The sequence below is a fragment of the Trachypithecus francoisi genome, unplaced genomic scaffold, assembly GCF_009764315.1.
Source record: "Trachypithecus francoisi isolate TF-2019V2 unplaced genomic scaffold, Tfra_2.0 Contig00180, whole genome shotgun sequence".
Lineage (NCBI taxonomy): Eukaryota > Metazoa > Chordata > Mammalia > Primates > Cercopithecidae > Trachypithecus > Trachypithecus francoisi.
Window position 1 is genome coordinate 121,398 of NW_022680499.1, and position 19,538 is coordinate 140,935.

Genomic DNA, 19,538 nt, shown 5'->3' on the forward strand with positions numbered 1-19,538 from the left:
ATGCCCAAGGGGGTTCAGCGTAATTACTTGCTTGGCTGGCAAGTTTTTGGGCGCTATCCTTGAGGGTTTTTTTATGTTGTTTTTAGGTAAAAACAACACTCTTTATTTAAGAATATACAGAGTCCTCCTTTTTCAGCAGTGAGTAAGTCAAGGCCTCGGCAGTTTTGGAGGACAACTGCAGCTAAAGAGTCAACTAGGGACTGGAGGACTGATAAAGTTTGTGATATGCCTGCGATACTAGCAGAGAAGTCATTAGACAGGCTATGAAAGGTCATGGCAGAGGTTGAAATGCCTGCTATTCCAGTACCAAGAGCAAGAGTAGAAAGTCCTAAACCGACCAGCAAGGGAACTAGTAGAATAACTCTTTTTTGTCATGTCGGTGTCATGAGGGGAACAGGGAGCTCTTTGGTCCCATTTGCAAATTGAATTTTGGGAGTAAGAAAAACTAGTGTGCATGTGCCTGTCCAATTAGCAGGTAGATACATGTAGGTAGAGGATCCACAAACGAAGAAGAGACCTTGTGCAAGGCAAAACTGGAGATGCAAAGTAAAAAGGTGAGAAAGAGTGCTGAAAGGAGTGTCTTGTACCCTGACTAAGAGATATTTTAGTTTTCTGACTTGGGGCATGTGATTAAGTCAATTTGCCAGTCCTGGACAGGGGCAAATCTTCGAGCTTGATGTGTAGGGAAGGGAGGGGGCCTGAGAAATTCCTGAGGAGTGGTAGACTAGCAGATGGAACACTGAGAAGTGATCTTCTTGAGGACAGATTTCTAGGATGGAAAGGAAATGAGAAGTTCTAAGAGGTGGGCTAGCAGCTTGTAACCTACAGGGAAGAGGTTATGAAATGACAACAGAATAGAATGGGCTTGTGAGGCTGGAAGAATATATTTTCCTTAGTCTAAGAACTATTTACATTGTGTGGGAAGAGATTGATGGGTGGAAGTTTCAGCAGGGGAGTAGGTGGAAGTGGCCAATGTGAAGGAGGAAAACTGCCATGAGGGATAGAAGTTGGAATGCTGGCTGCTTTTTTAGCTAACTTATCAGCATAAGCATTGTCCTAAGCGATGGTTGGGGGAAGAAAATAGATTTTGGAAGATATGAACTGTAGAGAGTTGAGCATAGTTTGTGATTTTTACGGCCTCTAACAGTATTAAAGCAGTGGCAGCTGCTGAGCGCAGACATGAGGGCTAGGCTAAAACAGTAAGGTCATTTGGACAGAAAGGCTACAGGACGCAGTCCCAGCTCTTGTGTAAAAATTCTGTCCACACTAACCATGCCTAGGAAGGAAAGGAGTTGTTTTGTAGAAGGGATTGGGGTTTGGGAGATTAGCCACACAAGATTAGCAGGGAGAGTAAGTGTGTATTTATGGGAATTATGCCAAGATAGGTAACAGATGAGGAAGAAATTTAGACTTGACTGAAGTAATGGGGGCTATGGAAGTTTTAAGAGGTTTAGAAGTCTGGCCGTCAATACCAACAACAGTTACAGAGGCAAGGGAAACAGGCCCTTGAAAAGAAGTAATGTGGAGTGGGAAGCCTATGTATTGATTAAGAAGGGGATGGACTTACCCTCCACTGTAAGAGTTACCCAAAGCGTCTGTGATGGTCCAGGAGGCTTCTGAGTTGATGGGACAGCATCAGTCTTCAGCTGCTAAGCTGAGAAGGTCTGGAAAGGAGTCAGTCGGAGAGCCTTGGGCCAGAGTTCCAGGGACGGGGAGTGGCTGCCAGGCAAGTTGAACAGTACGATTTCCAGTGGGGTCCCGCACAGATGGGACACAGCTTAGGAGGAATCCCAGGCTGCGGGCATTCTTTGGCCTAGTGGCCAGATTTCCAGCACTTGTAGCAAGCTCCTGGGGGAGGAGGTTCTCTAGGAACCTCCGGCAGCTGCGGTTCAGGCATTTGGAGTTGTATCCTGGAGATGTGGCAGGGGTTTGTCTCATAGTGGAGGCAAGGAATTGCAACTCAGAAATAAGTTACTACTTGGCTGCCTCTAGTCTATTATTGTATACCTTGAAGGTGAGGTTTATTAAGTCCTGTTGTGGGGTTTGAGGGCTGGAATTTAATTTTTGGAGTTTTATTTAATGTCAGAAGCAGATTGGGTAATAAAATACAATGCATATTGAGAACAAGACAGCCTTCTGACTTTCAGGATCTAGGGCTGAAAAGCATCTCAGGGTTGCTGCTAAACAGACCATGAACTGGGCTAAGTTTTTTATATTTGATGAAAAAGAGCCTAAATGCTGACTGATTTGGGAGAGGTCAGATAAAGTAAAAGGAACATTAACCTTGACCATGCCTTTAGCTCCAGCCACCTTTTTAAGAGGAAATTGCTGGGCAGGTGGTGGAGGGCTAGTTCCAGAATGAAACTAAGCCAGACCAGGTGTGAGAAGGGGAGGTGATAAAAGGATTATAGAGTGGGGAAGTGGAGGCTGAGGAAAAATTGGGACCTAGCTCAGCCTGGTGAGGAGGGGAGAGGTCAGATGGGTCTGTAGAAAAGGAAGACTGGAAAGACTCAGCGATGCTTGGGCTTGGGACTGAAGAGACAGGCGGGAGGAAAAGAAGGAAGATTTGGGAAGAGTTGCATTGGGAACAGAGACTAGGGAGGGATCGATGTGTAAAAGAATGCCTGGATGTCAGGCACCTCAGACTGTTTGCCCATTTTATGACAAGAATTATTTAGGTCTTGTAGGGTGGAAAAATCAAAAGTGCCATTTTCTGGCTCTTTGGAACTACTGTCAAGTTTGTATTGGGGTTAAGCGGCAATGTAGAAGAAAATACGGCATTTAGGTTTTAGGTCTGGTGTGTGTTGGAGAGGTTTTAAGTTCTTGAGAACACAGGCTAAGGAAGAAGAAGGAGGAATGGAGGGTGGAAGGTTGCCCATAGTGAAGGAGGCAAGCTCAGATAAAAGAGAGAGTAGAGACACAGAGAGAAGGAGTTCAGGGGTTTTTGACCTTCAGAAAAGCGGGAAAGGGATTGGGGCATGGAAATAAGGGATTGGGGCATAACAATAAGAGGTTGGGGTGCAAAAATAAGATGTCAGGGTTCTTGCGCCTCCCCCAGAAAAGCAGAGAAGGGGTAGAAACAGGGAGAGAAGGGGTCAGGGAGCTTGCCCCTCCTCCAGAAGAGCAGAGAAGGAGTAGAGATAGAGAGAGAAGGGGTCAGGGTGCCTGACCCTCCCCCAGAAAAGCGGGGCTTGCCGCTAAGGGTGAAGGACCAAGGCAGGCATCCCTGAAGCATGGTCAGACACCTCTGAAACATGAGTGAGTAAGCAGAGAGGTGTCCCTGCAATGATTAAGCACCAAGGGAAGGCTGCCTTCCCCAGTCTGTGACTGGCACCTGAGTTTTGGGTCCATGGATAAAATGTGTTTCCTTTGTCTCTACCAGAAAATGAAAGGAACTGAAATTAAGAGAAGGCAGAGATTGAAGGGTGGCACCAAGATTGAAGGGAGAAAGAGGTTGTGGGATAATGAGAGAGGTTGGAGAAGAGAGTTAAAATGGGACCGTTTACCCGATTTAAAATTGGTGAAATGATCCTTGGGCTGGTTGGTCTGAAGACTAGAGGTCATAGGTGGATCTTTCTCACGGAGCAAAGAGGAGGAGGAAAGGGGATTGATCTCCCAAGGGAGGACCCCCAATACAAGTCACGGCACTAAAATGTCATGTGCATGCATGTGAAGAGTCCACCAAACAGGCTTTGTGTGAGCAACAAAGCTTTTTAATCACCTGGGTGCAGGCGGATTGAGTCCAAAAAGAGAGTCAGCAAAGGGAGATATGTGTGGGGCTGTTTTGTAGGATTTGTGTAGGTAAAGGAAAATTACAGTCAAAGGGGGATCGTTCTCTGGTGAGCAGGAGTGGGAGTCACAAGGTGCTAAGTGGGGGAGCTTTTCGAGCCAGGATGAGCCAGGAAAAGGAATTTCACAAGGTAATGTCAATCACTTAAGGCAAGGACCAGCCATTTTCACTTCTTTTGTGGTGAACATCATCAGTTAAGTCGGGGCAGGGCATTTTCACTTCTTTTGTGATTCTTCAGTTACTTCAGGCCATCTGGGCATATATGTGCAAGTCACAGGGGATGCAATGGCTTGGCTTGGGCTCAGAGGCCTAACAATTCTGCGCAAGTTCTTTGGCCAGAGCAGGACAAAAAGATTTTTTCCAAAAAGTGATACAGAGAAAATATGGAAAATGTGGACATGAGAATTTACAATTAAGAAAAGGCTGTAAACATGTGCATGATTGTAAAGTACACAAAGGAGGTTATAAGAAAGTTATCCAATTTTTGACAACTACCCATAGCAAAATATTTCAATATGATAAATATGCGAAAGTCTTTCATAAATTTTCAAATTCAAATAGACATAAGACAGGGCATACTAGAAAGAAACTTTGGAAATGTAAAAAATGTGGTAAGTCATTTTGCATGTTTTTATACCTAATTCATCATAAAATAATTCATAGTAGATTGAATTTATACAAATGTGAAGAATGTGACAAAGTCTTTAACTGGTCCTCAGTCTTTATTAGACATAGGAGAATTCATACTGGAGAGAAACCCTTCAAATGGGAAGAATGTGGCAAAGCTTTTAGCTGGTCCTCAACCCTTACTACACATAAGATAATTCATCCAGGAGAGAAATTCTACAAATGTGAAGAACGTGGCAAAGCTTTTAACTTGTCTTCAAACTTCATTAAACATAAGATAATTCATACTGGATAGAAACCCTACAAATGTGAGAAATGTGGCAAAGCTTTTAAGTGGTCTTCAAACCTTACTGGACATAAAAATTCCACACTGAAGAGAAACCCTATGAATGTGAAGAATGTGGCAAAGCTTTTAATCAATCTTCAAATCTTATTATGCATAAAAGAATTCAAGCTGAAGAGTAACCCTAATAATGTGAAGAATGTGGCAAATCTTCTAACCAGTTTTCAGCCCTTACTAAAAGTAAGATAATTCATACTGGAGAGAAATCCTACACATGAGAAGAATGTGGCAAACCCTTCAATCAGTTCTCAATTCTTACTGAACTTAAGATAAATTTGGGAGGGATTGCATTGGGGAGTTATACATGATATAAATGATGAATTGATGGGTGCTGACGAGTTGATGGGTGCAGCACACCAACATGGCATAAGTATACATATGTAACAAACCTGCACGTTATGCACATGTACCCTAGAACTTAAAGTATAATAATAAAAAAAAAAAAGATAAATTTTACTGGAGGAAAATCTTACGAATGTGATGAATAGGGCAAAACCTTTAGTGTATTCTCAACCCTTACTAAACATAAGTAACTCATACTGGAGAGAAACTCAGCAAATATGAAGAATGTAACAAAGTCTTTAACAAGTTCTCAATACTTATTACACATAATTCCTACCAGAGAGAAACTCTACTAGTGTGAAAAATGTGGTACAGTCTTTAACAGGTCCTCAATTCTTAACAGACATAAGATAAATTATACCGGAGAGAAACTCTACAAACCTCAAAGATGAGACAATGCTTTTGACAACATCTCAAACTGTTTTAAATATAAAAGAAATCATACTAGTACAAAACCCTTGAAATGTGAAGAATGTGTCAAAGTCTTTAAGTGGTTGTCACCTGTGATTGTACATAAGATAATTCATATTGGGAAAAACTACAAGTGTGAAAAATGTGACAAAAATTTTAACCAATGCTCACATCTTATTGCACAGGAACAATTTATACTTGAAAAAAAATTGTATAAATATAAGGAATGTGGAAAAGCTACTGGTATCTGCTCACATCTTACTCGACTTCTGAGAGTTTATACCTAATAAAAGCATTATAAGTACAATTACTGTCAAAAAGTCTTTCAGAAAATATAAGCCTTTAAAGTGAAGACGAATATTCTGAAGACAAACATTACAAATATAAAGAAGATTATAGTACATTTATTTGTATCACAGATCTTATTGTATACATTTTGTACTAGAGAAAAACCCTGAAGCAGTTGCTCAAACCCTGTTCAACATCACAGAATTTATATTGGAGTAAAAAAACATAGAAATGTAATGAATTTGAAAAAAGATTTTTTTTTCCAAAACCTAGGGCTTAGAAAACACCAGAGAGTTTACACTAAAATATATCTTATACTAAAATACTAAAATATATATTTCATGCAGAAAATATGAAAAAATATTTAATCCAAAATTAAGACAATGGAAACATCAGAGAATTCACAGTAGAAATAACAAAGTCACTTCAGACATTACACTGTATCAGAGTGTTCAGCATAGAAAATAATCCAAAACTAAAGTTGTTAGATAAATTATTTGTATATAACTTCAAAACGAATACAAGATTGTTTAGATAGTTATCATTATATTCAAAGTATACTTTTTCCTTGAAAAAAATTACAGAATTTTTGAAAAGTGAATAATGATGTAATTGAACTTGTTTCTATTATATTCATATGTGAACGCATGTAATCAATTGTTGCTATATCAGAGATATTTTTTTTTTTTTTTTTTTTTTTTGAGATGGAGTCTCGCTCTGTCACCCAGGCTGGAGTGCAGTGGCCGGATCTCAGCTCACTGCAAGCTCCGCCTCCCGGGTTCACGCCATTCTCCTGCCTCAGCCTCCGGAGTAGCTGGGACTACAGGCGCCCGCCACCTCGCCCGGCTAGTTTTTTATATTTTTAGTAGAGACGGGGTTTCACCGTGTTAGCCAGGATGGTCTCGATCTCCTGACCTCGTGATCCGCCCGTCTCGGCCTCCCAAAGTGCTGGGATTACAGGCTTGAGCCACCGCGCCCAGCCGAGATATGTTTTTTATTAATTTTGCATTATTTATAACCTTGAGAAGAGTAAGGACATTAAAATGTAAGAAGATGATGAAAATCTAATGGAGAAATGTATATAAGTGTTTAACTTATAATACTGATGCATGAGTTAGGTGTTCAGAGTAATTTCCTGCATTATCATAAGAGAAAATCATTTTTAATTATAGTTAAAATTAAATTAATTAAGTTTAGTGGTATATTATTTTATTAATTGTACTTTTATGCAATAAAACGCAGTACATTTTTAAAATTTTAGTGTTCATGTGAATTTAGTTTTTTAACAACATTTTTAACATGTGAAGACAACTGTGCATTCAATAAGTTGTTATTTTGTCACTAACTTTATCCTATCCCATCTTACTCAAGGGTGCAGGTAAAAGATGGTAACAATATACTATTTGGTAACATACTAAACTTACCTCTCTGGTGATCTCTTTTGCCAATGGCTTTAAGTTGCAAATAAGTTAAAGAATCTTGTTCCTGTAGGTTAAAATTTTATTCTTTTTTTAAAATTTAAATTTATTTTTCTTAATTTTTGTGTGTATATAGTATGTGTATATGTTTATGTCAGGCATGGTGTATTTTGATACAGGCCTACAATGTATGGTAATCACATTAAAGTAAATGAGGTATCCATTACCTCTAGCATTTTTCCTTTGTTTTACAGACAGTCCAATTCCACACTTTTATTTAAAAATGTATAATCAAATTGTTATTGGCTACATGGTCATTTTTATGGTCACAAATATTCAAGGAATGTTATATATGGGTATATATAAAATCTATACATATCTGAGTTCTAAGTATTTTTTAAAATTTGTTATGTATTTTTCTTTAAACATGTGACTTCTCTGCTCTGCAAACACATATGGACTTCCAGTTTTGATTTACCTGGAGTTAAAAAATACACGTATATTAGCCCCCAAAGATAAATCTTAGGTGTAAGGAAATTATGAAGTAAGTGTGTTTGGGTGAGTATGAGTTTGTGAAAATAGGTACTATTTTCATAAGAAGAGAACAATATTGAAAAAAATCATTTAATAAAGTGACTAATTTAGTAGGAAGCTGAAAAGCAAAAATGAACACAAATCTATACTCTCTGCTTTGTATTTAATTCTGCACTGTAAAAACTTATGGCTTATGCTTCAGAATCTCCCCATGCATATTCTCTGTTTTTACTTGCCTAGTACTCATGCTAGACTCATAATTTTCTTGTTTCTTATTTTTTTGTGTGTTATAGTTTATGAAGGATTCATTATGTGAGCTCATCAGTGATTATAAAAATGATTTTTTAGTGAAATTTGGGATACACAATATTTTTAGATATAATTCCAGAATTAGTGTATGAAGTTTATTTATTGAGCCAATTTGTTTGGGTAAGTACTAGGGAGGCTTCATAAGTCATGAGGATGTTTTTATATGTACATGTATGGAACAAACATAATGCTTGCTGTGCAACAGATGCTTCAAGATAAAACCATAAATATTCCTGCTGGAGTGTCTGTAACTTCAAGTCAGAGATGGAAAATATCAGTGGTGAAGCAATGAGATTGATTCTTCATGTAAAGAGGATTTTTTTTTCCAGACTGTAAAGCTGACTCTTGCTGAATTTAGAAAGAAATTCTCTTCTTTCAGAAAACCAAACACCGCATGTTCTCACTCATAGGTGGGAACTGAACAATGAGATCACTTGGACTCGGAAGGGGAACATCACACACTGGGGCCTATCATGGGGAGGGGGGAGGAGGGAGGGATCGCTTTGGGGAGTTATACATGATATAAACGTTATGCACATGTACCCTAGAACTTAAAGTATAATAAAAAAAAAAAAAAAAGAAAAAAAAAAAAAGAAATTCTCTTCTTTCATTTCCTAGTGATCTTCAGTTTTGCTTGTCTTTTTATGAGTATTCCAACTATGTATGCCTCAAAGCCCCTTTTCTTTTTCTTCTGTGTTATGGCTACAGTTTTCTCACTTGTCTTTATGCCACATCATTTCACACGATACGTCCTAGGTTTTGATGGGAAAGTTGATATTTTTAATGTACCAAAAAATTTATTTTAACTTGAGGGTTTGCTTATCAATATAACTTTTAGATCATTTGGGATAAAGGCATACATTGTCCACAGGTGAGATGATTAAATCAGCACTGTTTTTCTCTGTTTGTAAAAAGAATATATTATTAGATTCTAACACAATGTGTTTATAAATATAAAATTTTCTAGGAAATATATTTCTGAAATTAAATTTTTAAGAAGGTTAATAGTAAGTAAAGAATTCTATTTTTTATTTGGTTTTTGAGACAGAGTCTTGCTCTGTCACACAGGCTGGAGTGTGGTGGCTGGATCTCGGCTCACTGCAACCCCTGAATCCCAAGTTCAAATGATTTTCCTTCATCAGTCTCCCATGTAGCTGGGATTACAGGTGTGTACCACCATGCTTGGCTAATTTGCATATATATATATCTTATATTTTAAGTTCCTTAATTCTTAAATATTTTGTATACTTTTAGTAGAGACAGGGTTTCACCACGTTGGCTAGGGCTGGTCTCGAATTCATAGCCTCAGGTGATCCACCCACCTCAGCCCCCCAAATTGCTGGGATTACAGGCATGAGCCACTGAGCCTGGCCAAGAATTTTAAATGTAATTTTTTTATGATATACTTATAACACAACTTACATTTCCATGCAGAATCTCCTATTCTTAAGTTTTAATGTTAAAGATTGCAAATATTAAAATGACCTCTGTGGATTTGAAATTTAAAATAATATTTTTTTCCATGCTGACATTACAATTTTTAGGGCCTATTTCTCTTTTACATAATTTTTCTTGGTATTTTTCTCTGGTAAACTTCTGGAGATCATGTCAGCTTTTGGATCAAAAGATTTTCTGTGATTTTTGCTTGCAAACTTGTTTACTGTGTTTACAGAGTGACCAGTCATGGTACCATAGGCAACACATACCCTTTTATTGTTTTTCATTCCATTACCATCAGCACCAGAAACTCCAGGTGCCTCAACCTTAAACTAAAAGCCCTAAAGTACATTGGCTCTTCCCATGCGCTGTGTTGGGTCCAGAACATGCAGTGAATTATCAGACTTTCTATGGTTATGACTGATAAATGACCAAAACAGCAAAACAGCACAAAAACTACGTATTTTTGATACTATTCAGTCAAGTTTATGACAAATATATAGAAAACATTTGAAACATTATTAACCTTCTATAATGTTTTAAAAATCTGTTTTTTAACTTGACAGATGAAATGTATATTCTGTAAAACATTTTGAAGTATATATACATTATCAAATGCTTAATTCTAGATAATTAATGCTTTAACTCACATAGTTAACATTTTTGTGGTGAGACCACATGAGATTGTCTTAGCATTTTATAAAGTACAAATATATTAAACTAGTCACCATGATGTACAAAAAATATCTCAAACGTAATCCTCCTAAACAACTGTAATTATTTATTCTTTGACAGACATTTTTTTCAACCCGCCCCCACCCCCAAATACTTTGGCATCTGGTGGTCACCATTTTACTCTCTACTTCAATGAGATTAAGTGTTTTAGAGTCCATGTGTGACTGGCTTATATCATGAGATATTAGTTTTTCTGTAACTGGCTTATTTCAACTAATTTCAACTAATAAGTCCTCTAAGTTAGTCCATGTGATTGAAAGTCATAGAATTTTCTTTTTTAAAGATGAATAGTATTTAATTGTGTATATAAATCATGTCTTCTTCATTTCATCATTAGATGTTGAACTGTTGATTCTATGTTTTGGCTATTGTGAAGAATGCTGCAAACAACATAGAAATGCAAATGTTTCTTCATTCTGATTTAATTTGTTTTGGATATATATCCAGTAGTGTAGTTGCTGTGTTATATGGTAGTTTGATGTTAAATTTTTAAGAAATTTCTGTTTTTCTTTTTTTTATGATGGGGTCCTCATTTACATTCATAACAACAATGTGCAAGAATTCCCTTTTCTTCACATCTTTATTCTTCTTTATAATAAGAGTCATCCTAACAGAAGTAAGTAAATATTGTATAGTTTTTTGGCTTGCCTTTCCCTGACAATAATTGACAAATTTTTTTTGAGATAGAGTCTTGCTCTGTTGCCTAGGCTGGAGTGCAATGGTGTGATCTCAGCTCACTGCAACTTCCACCTCCAGGGTTCAAGTGATTCTCCCACCTCAGCCTCCCAAAAGCTGAGATTAAAGCTTCATGCCACCACGCCCAGCTAATTTTTGTATTTTTAGTGGAGATGGTGTTTCAACCACGTTAGTCAGGTTGGTCTCAAACTCTTGACCTTAAATGATCTGCCCACCTTGCCCTCCCAAAGTACTGGTATTATAGGCATGAGCCACTGTGCCTGGCTGAGAATTTTTTAATATATCTGTTGGTCATAACTTCTCTCAAAAAATAGTTTTTAAGCCTTTTGCTCATTTTAATAGTTTGTTGGTCATTTGTTGTATAGTCATTTGAGATTTTCATGTATTTTTGACTTTAATCCTTTTTCACATGTATGATTTGGAAATATTTTGTCCAATTTTTTAGTTGTCTCCTCCTGTTGATTGTATCAGATTACATGCAGCAGGTATTTAATTTTAAGCAATCTGACTCATCTATTTTTCGTGTTATTTGAAATTTTTTAAATTTCAAAAGTCACTGCCCAGACCAATGTTTTGGTGATTTCACTCTCTCCATATATTTTTTAGTAGTTTCAGAGTTTCAAGCCTACATTTAAGTATAATTTATTTTGAGTTGTGAAATGAGAGTCTCATTTTATTCCTCTGCTTGTGGATATGAAGTTTTCTCAACACCATTTATTGAAGATACTGTCCTTTTCCTAAGAAATTGTCAACTTTACTTAAAATCAGTTAGCTGTAAATGCATGGATGTATTTCTGGTCTCTTTTTTTTTTTTTGCTCCATTGTGCAGTGTGTCTGTTTTTATTCAAGCACCATACTCTTTTGGTTACCATATCCTTTTCATATATTTCAAAGTCAAGATGATACCTTCAATGTATTTTTTGATTTGTTTTGTTTTGTTTTTTGCTTGATTGGTTTGGCTATTTAGGGTCTTTTGTGGTATCATACAAATTTTAGCTATATTTTATAAAATTTTTAGTAAGTATATCACGGATACTTTATTAGAGTTTGCATTATATCCGCAGATCATTTTGTGTTAAATTTTTGACTTCAGTATTTGCCATACTGAAGTTTATACTTCAATGAAAGATGTCATAAATTTCAAGTTAATATACTGATGCATGCATTCTTCCTAGAAGGTCACTTACGTGTTTGCAATCAAGGTGTAGCGTTTGTGACCCCCCCCCCTTTTTTTTTTTTTGGTGCTGCTGAGTTTGAGTGAAATAGGAAGACAGGTAGCGAAGCAGAGTCAACAATGACATTTCTAGTTTCTACAGACACAGAATCTGAAATCTAGTATTATGTTAACTAGAGATAATGACAGTATTTCAAAACTGAGGCAAAGAAATTGATACTTTATATTTTTAATCATTTTTATAGTTTTTAAAAAGTTTCTGAAATATTAACTTAAGCAACTTGAACATGCAGATGCCTAAAAGTTTTGTCTAGATGATAATATTAGTATTTAATAGCTTAAGTGAGTCAAAATTGCCCCAGTGGATTCACTGGAAAGCAGTTATCTTCTAAGTGTAATTAGAAAATAGGCTTTTCATAATCCTAAGCATACAGATCATTTAAGATTATCACTATGTTTAAATTTGAATAAAATTTATAGGCTCCTAGTAACAGAAATTTTAATATTTTCCAATAAAAGTGAAAAACAATAGAAATGAGTTGTTAAAATGTGTTTAAAAGAAATTTCACTATGCCATCCCCATCAAGCTACCAATGACTTTCTTCACAGAATTGGAAAAAACTACTGTAAAGTTCATATGGAATGAAAAAAGAGCCTGCATAGCCAAGACAATCCTGAGAAAAAAGAAAAAAGCTGGAGGCATCATGCTACCTGACTTCAAACTATACTACAAGTCTACAGTAACAAAAATAGCATGGTGCTGTTGCCAAAACAGATATATAGACCAATGGAACAGAACAGAGGCCTCAGAAATAATGCCACACATCTACAACCATCTGATATCTGACAAACCTGACAAAAATAGGAAATGGGGAAAGGATTCCCTATTTAATAAATGGTGCTGGGAAACTGGCTAGCCATAAATAGAAAGCTGAAACTGCATCCCTTCCTTACACCTTATACAGAAATTAATTCAAGTAGATTAAAGACTTAAATGTAATACTTAAAACCATAAAAACCCTAGAAGAAAACCTAGGCAATATCATTGAGGACATAGGTATGGGCAAAGACTTCATGACTAAAACACCAAAAGCAATGGCAGCAAAAGCCAAAATAGACAAATAGGATCTAATTAAACTAAAGAGCTTCTGCACAGCAAAAGAAACTATCATCAGAGTGAACAGGCAACATAGAAATAGGGAGAAAATTTTTACAATCTACCTGTCTGACAAAGGGCTAATATCCAGAATCTACAATGAACTTAAACAAATTTATAAGAAAAAAACAAACCCATGAAAAAGTAGATAAAGGATATGAACAGCCACTTCTCAAAAGAAAACATTTATGCAGCCAACAGACACATGAAAAAATGCTCATTCTCACTGGTCATCAGAGAAATGCAAATCAAAACCACAATGAGATACCATCACATGTCAGTTAGAATGGCGATCATTAAAAAGTCAGGAAACAACAGATGTTGGAGAGATTGTGGAGAAATAGGAACACTTTTACACTGTTGGTGGGAGTGTAAATGACTTCAACCATTGTGGAAGACAGTGTGTTGACTCCTCAAGGACCTAGAACTAGAAATACCATTTGACTCAGTGATCCCATTACTGGGTGGTATATACCGAAAGGATTATAAATAAGTCTATAAAGACACATGCACCCATATGTTTATTGTGGCACTATTCACAATAACAAAAACTTGGAACCAACCCAATATCCATCAATAGACTGGATTAAGAAAATGTGGCACATATACACCATGGAATACTATGCAGCCATAAAAAAGGATGAGTTAATGTCCTTTGCAGGGACATGAATGAAACTGGAAACCATTATTCTCAGCAAACTATCACAAGAGGAGAAAACCAAACACTGCATGTTCTCACTCATAGGTGGGAATTGAACAATGAGAGCACTTGGACACAGGGTGGGGAACATCACACACCAGGGCCTGTCGAGGTGTCGGGGGCTGGGGAAGGGATAGCATTAGGAGAAATACCTAATGTAAATGATGAGTTGATGGGTGTAGCAAACCAACATGGCACATGTATACATATGTAACAAACCTGCACATTGTACACATGTACCATAGAACTTAAGAAAAAGAATAGAGCCCTAGTTGCCTGATGTGGTGACTTATACCTGTAGTCCCAGCACTTTGAGAGCCCGAGGAGGGTCAATCAAGAGGTCTGGAGTTCAAGACCAGTCTGGCCAAGATGGTCAAACCCCTTCTCTACTAAAAATACAAAAATTAGCTGGGTGCAGTGGCAGGTGCCTGTAACCCCAGCTGCTCGGGAGGCTGAGGGAGGAGAATCGCTTGAACCCAGGAGGCAGAGGTAGCAGTGAGCTGAGTTCATGCCATTGCACTACAGCATGGGTGACAGAGCAAGACTCTGTCTCAGGAAAAACAAAAGCAAACAAACAACAACAACAACAATAACAGAATAGATCCCTAGGGAATGCCAGGATTTAAGGGGCAGAGCAAAGGAGATAACACTAGGGTCTGGGAAGGAGGTTCAAAGAACTATGAAAGAAAATCCTGAAATTCACCAACTGTGAATTGTCATACAGGCAAATTGAGGTGAACAGTGCAAAGAGGGCATGGGGTTTTGCCATTTCTCAGTAGGAGCTTTGCCAAGACCCTTTAGGAAGTAGGATATAGGGAGCCTCACTTCAGCAGGTGGAAGAATGGATGGAAAGTGACGGTAAATGCAGTCTGTACTTTTAGAGAGCTTGACTATGATGTGAGCGAGTTTTGTGGTTGTTTTATTTGTTTTGCTTTTAAAGACTGTAGAAAATAGCATATTTTTATGATGGAAAGGAGCCAATAGAGGCTGAACATGAAGACTGGAGAGAAGGACTAACCAAGTGTGCAAAGTTTTTCTCAACCAGGGACATTCAATATCTGGAAACGTTTTCAGTTGTCACAACTGGGCTAGAGGAGTTGTCACCAGGATCTGCTAGGTAGAAGCCATGGATGCTGCTAAATATTCTTTAATATACAGCACAGCCCCTCATGACAAAGAATTATCTGGCCAATGCCAACAATGTGGAGGTCAAGAAACCCTATTCTAAAGGAAGGAAAAAACAGACCAAGAACGCAACTGATAGGATTAGCTTCTACCTGATATAACTCAGTAAATATTTATTAATTGTGAATTTAAAATTCCAAAAAGAGAAATTTCACATATGTTCATCAAATATCATTTAAAACTACATTGTAAGTGACTGATCAGTAATTCCAATCTATTTCATTTTAGTCACAGAAAACTTAATATTTTTAAATTATACAATTGGAAAAAATATTCTTACGTCAGTATTTTCAAAACTTCAGGAACTGTAGACCACTCAATGGGTAATGATGCACATGCAGACCACAAATTTTCTATATAATGATAGACTCATTCTAGCGTTTATTATAAAAATGCGATATATATAACTTGTTTATTATTATTATACTTTAAATTCTGAGATACATGTGCAGAACGTGCAGGTTTGTTACATAGGTATACATGTGCCATGGTGGTTTGCTCCACCCACCAACCTGTCACTTACATTAAGTATTTCTCCTAATGCTATCCTTCCCCTAGCCTCCCACCCCCCAACAGGCCCCAGTATGTGATGCTCCCCTCCCTGCATGCATGTGTTCTCATTGCTCAACTCCTACTTATGAGTGAGAACATGTGGTGTTTGGTTTTCAGTTTTGTGTTAGTTTGCTGAGAATGATGGTTTCCAGCTTCATCCTGCCCTTGCAAAGGACATGAACTCATCCTTTTTCATGGCTTCATAGTATTCCATGGAGTATATGTGCCACATATTCTTTATCCAGTCTATCATTGATGGGAAAAATGCAATATATTTTAAAAATAAAATTAATGGCTTTTTTAAGTCTGAGAGGGATACAATTGTTAGAATCCATTTACTAAAGTATTTATTTTAGGCTTAGTATTGAGTACTTGAAACCAAAAATCAAGTTCTACATACTTTCTAAGGGTTTAAAAAGTCGTTTTAAAATTTGTTTTTATTTCTACTAAGTTAGAAAAGTCAAAGTCAAAATGTGAGGTCAGTAATTTAAAAAAGCATTGAGTGAGAGGGTGTTGGGCATAATGGTTAAGACTGAAACTCTGGGATAAGGTGGTTCCTGATTGCTTCCCAATTCTGCCAGTTATGGGCTGTATGACCTGAATACAGTTTCTTGATGTCTCTATGTCTGACTCTTCAGCTGTAAAGTTAGGATAATTCTGCCTAAATCCTAAGGTTTGGGTAAAATTAAAGCATTTAATGCAAACAAAGTTTCCAAAAGAGCTCCCAGCTCATAGTAAGTACACAGAAAATTTATAAGCTTTTATTTGTTGATTCTATTAGATCATGATTAATGTTAAGCCTGAAAACAAGGTGACCACATCAGTAGATTGCAACCCATGCATGTTCATTCTAATCAGTTAGTCTGGGGCTATAATAGTAGCTGAACATTTTTAATACTATCCTTGGCAAATTCCCATATATTCACATACAGCATGGATATAAACATGGAAAGATTTCTCATTGAGTACTTCTCTTTAGCACTCCAGTAACACTAGATAAATAAGCACTTAAATGCTTACTCTGTGTTAGTTTTAAAATTAGAGAAGGAAACAAATTGTTTCTTCATCTATTTGTTTAATAAATTTATGTTCATTTGATAAATTTAAATGTAGTTTAAAAATATATATTGAAATCACTTTTTTCTCTAACATGTAAAACTCGTTTATTTAGGCATTTAGAAAATTTTACTCCAAGTAGTTGCTTTAGAATCTTTTAAAGTATTACATTGTTTTGAAAATTAAAAATTAAAGTATTTTATTCCTGAGTTTTGGGTTCAGATTATTCATGATATTAAAAGTTTACTTACTACATCACTAAACGACCAAGCCGTTTGAAATAAAAAAGTACGTTTCCTAAAATTTTAAGTTGAAAAAAATAAATTTTCCCTGGCTCGATTTCTTAAAATTTATTTTTCTTTTTTAAAAAAAATGTATTAATAGTATTTATGATAGGAAAACCAGAGTCATACACATTTATGGAACACAATGTGATATATATGTGTATATATATAATGTATTATATATGTATATATACAATGTATTATATATGTATATGTAATGTGTTTTATATATGTGTGTATATATACGTATATAATACAGAATGTTGAAGTCCAGTTAAATAATGTATCTATCAACTTGCTTACTTATTTTTTGTGATGAGACATTTGAAATTTATTCTTAGCTATTTTGAAATATACAAGACATTATAGTTTACTATAGTCACACTGGTGTGTAATAGATCTCAAAACCTATTTACCCTATCTATTTGAAGCTTTGTACCCTTTGATCAATGACGTCCTATTTCCTTCCACCAACCCCAGCGTTTGCTAACCATTATTTTACTTTCCACTTTTTCAGAGTTAAGCTTTATTAGATTCTACATATAAATCAGATCATGTAGCATTTATCTTTTTGGGTCAGGCTTATTCCATTTAGCACAATGTCTTTCATATTTATCTACATTGTTTTGAATGATGGAATACCCTCCTTTTTAAGGCTGAATAGTATTCTATTGTGTATCTATACTACCATATTCTTTTATATTTCTGTATTAAAGCATGTATTTAATGTAGTTCAGCATAGAAATATCTTATTAAGAATATTTAATTTGTACTGAGCACTAACAGTGCTCAGTGACACCATATATGTGTAAATAAATTTAATTCTCACAGTAACTTAATAAAATAGGTATTATAATTATCCTCATTTTACAGAGGAAGAAACAGAGCCACTGAAAAAAATGCTTTGCTCACAATAGCAGAGCCAATATTAAAACACAGGCAACTTTATCTCCAGAGATAACACCCTTGACTACAACAGAGTTTAATACAAATTAATAAAAATTGAATAATTTCATACATTTTATTGTTATATATGTGTGTAAATATATAAAACAGTACATTAAGGAGAAATAATATAGGCCAGAAAAAAAGGCATTATTTGCAATGAATGAAATTGAGAAGTAGTAATTTTATTTGATATTTTTGTTAGATAACAAAAGAAACTAAAATACTAATAGTCTGTTTAATAGTCTGTTTTAATAGTCTGTTCAGGTGGGTAGGCAAAATTCTAAAATGATCCCCAGAATTCCAGTCTTTTACACACCTACTGTGTAATTCTTTCCTCTTGAGTGTAAAAAAATGTGTGACTATGATGGAAAATCACTCATGAAATTAGATTCCTAATGTGTTGACTTTGTGTTTATCTAAAGGGAGACTACCCTGATTGGTCTAAACTTAATCAGAGGTGCTTTTAAGTGAAAAAGTCACATAATGAGAAAACATCTCTCCTGGCCTGGAAGTAAGTGAATTCTAGGTAGGCCATGTTGTAAGCTGCTTATGGTGGCCACATGGCAGGAAATATATTTGTATATTGTCATTATTCCTGCATCCTACATGTTGCTTCCAGTGGGGAGATATATTAGTCTCTTTTCATGCTGCTGATAAAGACATACCCAATTCTGAGAAGAAAAACAGGTTTAATGGACTCACTGTTTCATGTGGCTGAGGGGGGCCCCACAATCACAGTGAAAGGCACTTCTTACATGGTGGCAGCAAGAGAGAATGAGAAAAAAGTGAAAGTAGAAACCTCTTATAAAACCATAATATCTTGTGATACTTATTCTCTACCACAAGAAGAGTACGGGAGAAAGCACTCCCATGATTTAATTATCTCCCACTGGATCCTTCCCAAACAAAACACATGGGAATTATGGGAGTACAATTCAAGATGAGATTTGGGTGGGCACACAGAACCAAACCATATCATTCCATCCCTGGCTCAAGCCAAAACCCATGTCTTCACATTTCAAAATCATGCCTTCCCAACAGTCCTCCAAAGTCTTGACTCATTTCAGCATTAATTCAAAAGTCCATAGTCCAAAGTCTCTTCTGAGACAAGGCAAGCCCCTTTTGCCTTTGAGCTTGTAAAATCAAAAGCAAGCTAGTTAATTCCTAGATACAATGGGGGTACAAGCATTGAGTAAATACAGCCATTCCAAGTGGGAGAAATTGGCCAAAACAAAGGGACTACAGTCCCCATGTAATTCCAAAATCCAGCAGGGCAGTCAAATCTTAAAGCTCCAAAATGATTTTTGTTTTTTTTTACTCCATGTGTCACATTGAGGTCATGATGATGCAAGAGGTGGGTTCCCATGGTCTTGGGCAGCTCCACTTCTGTGGCTTTGCAGGGTACTGTCTCCCTTCTGGCTGCTTTCATGTGCTGGTGTTGAGTGTCTGGCTTTCCCAGGAGCATGGTACCATTCTGGTGTCTGGAGGATGGTGGCTCTCTTCTCACAGCTCCACTAAGCAGCACCCCAGTAGGACTCAGTGTGGGGGCTTCT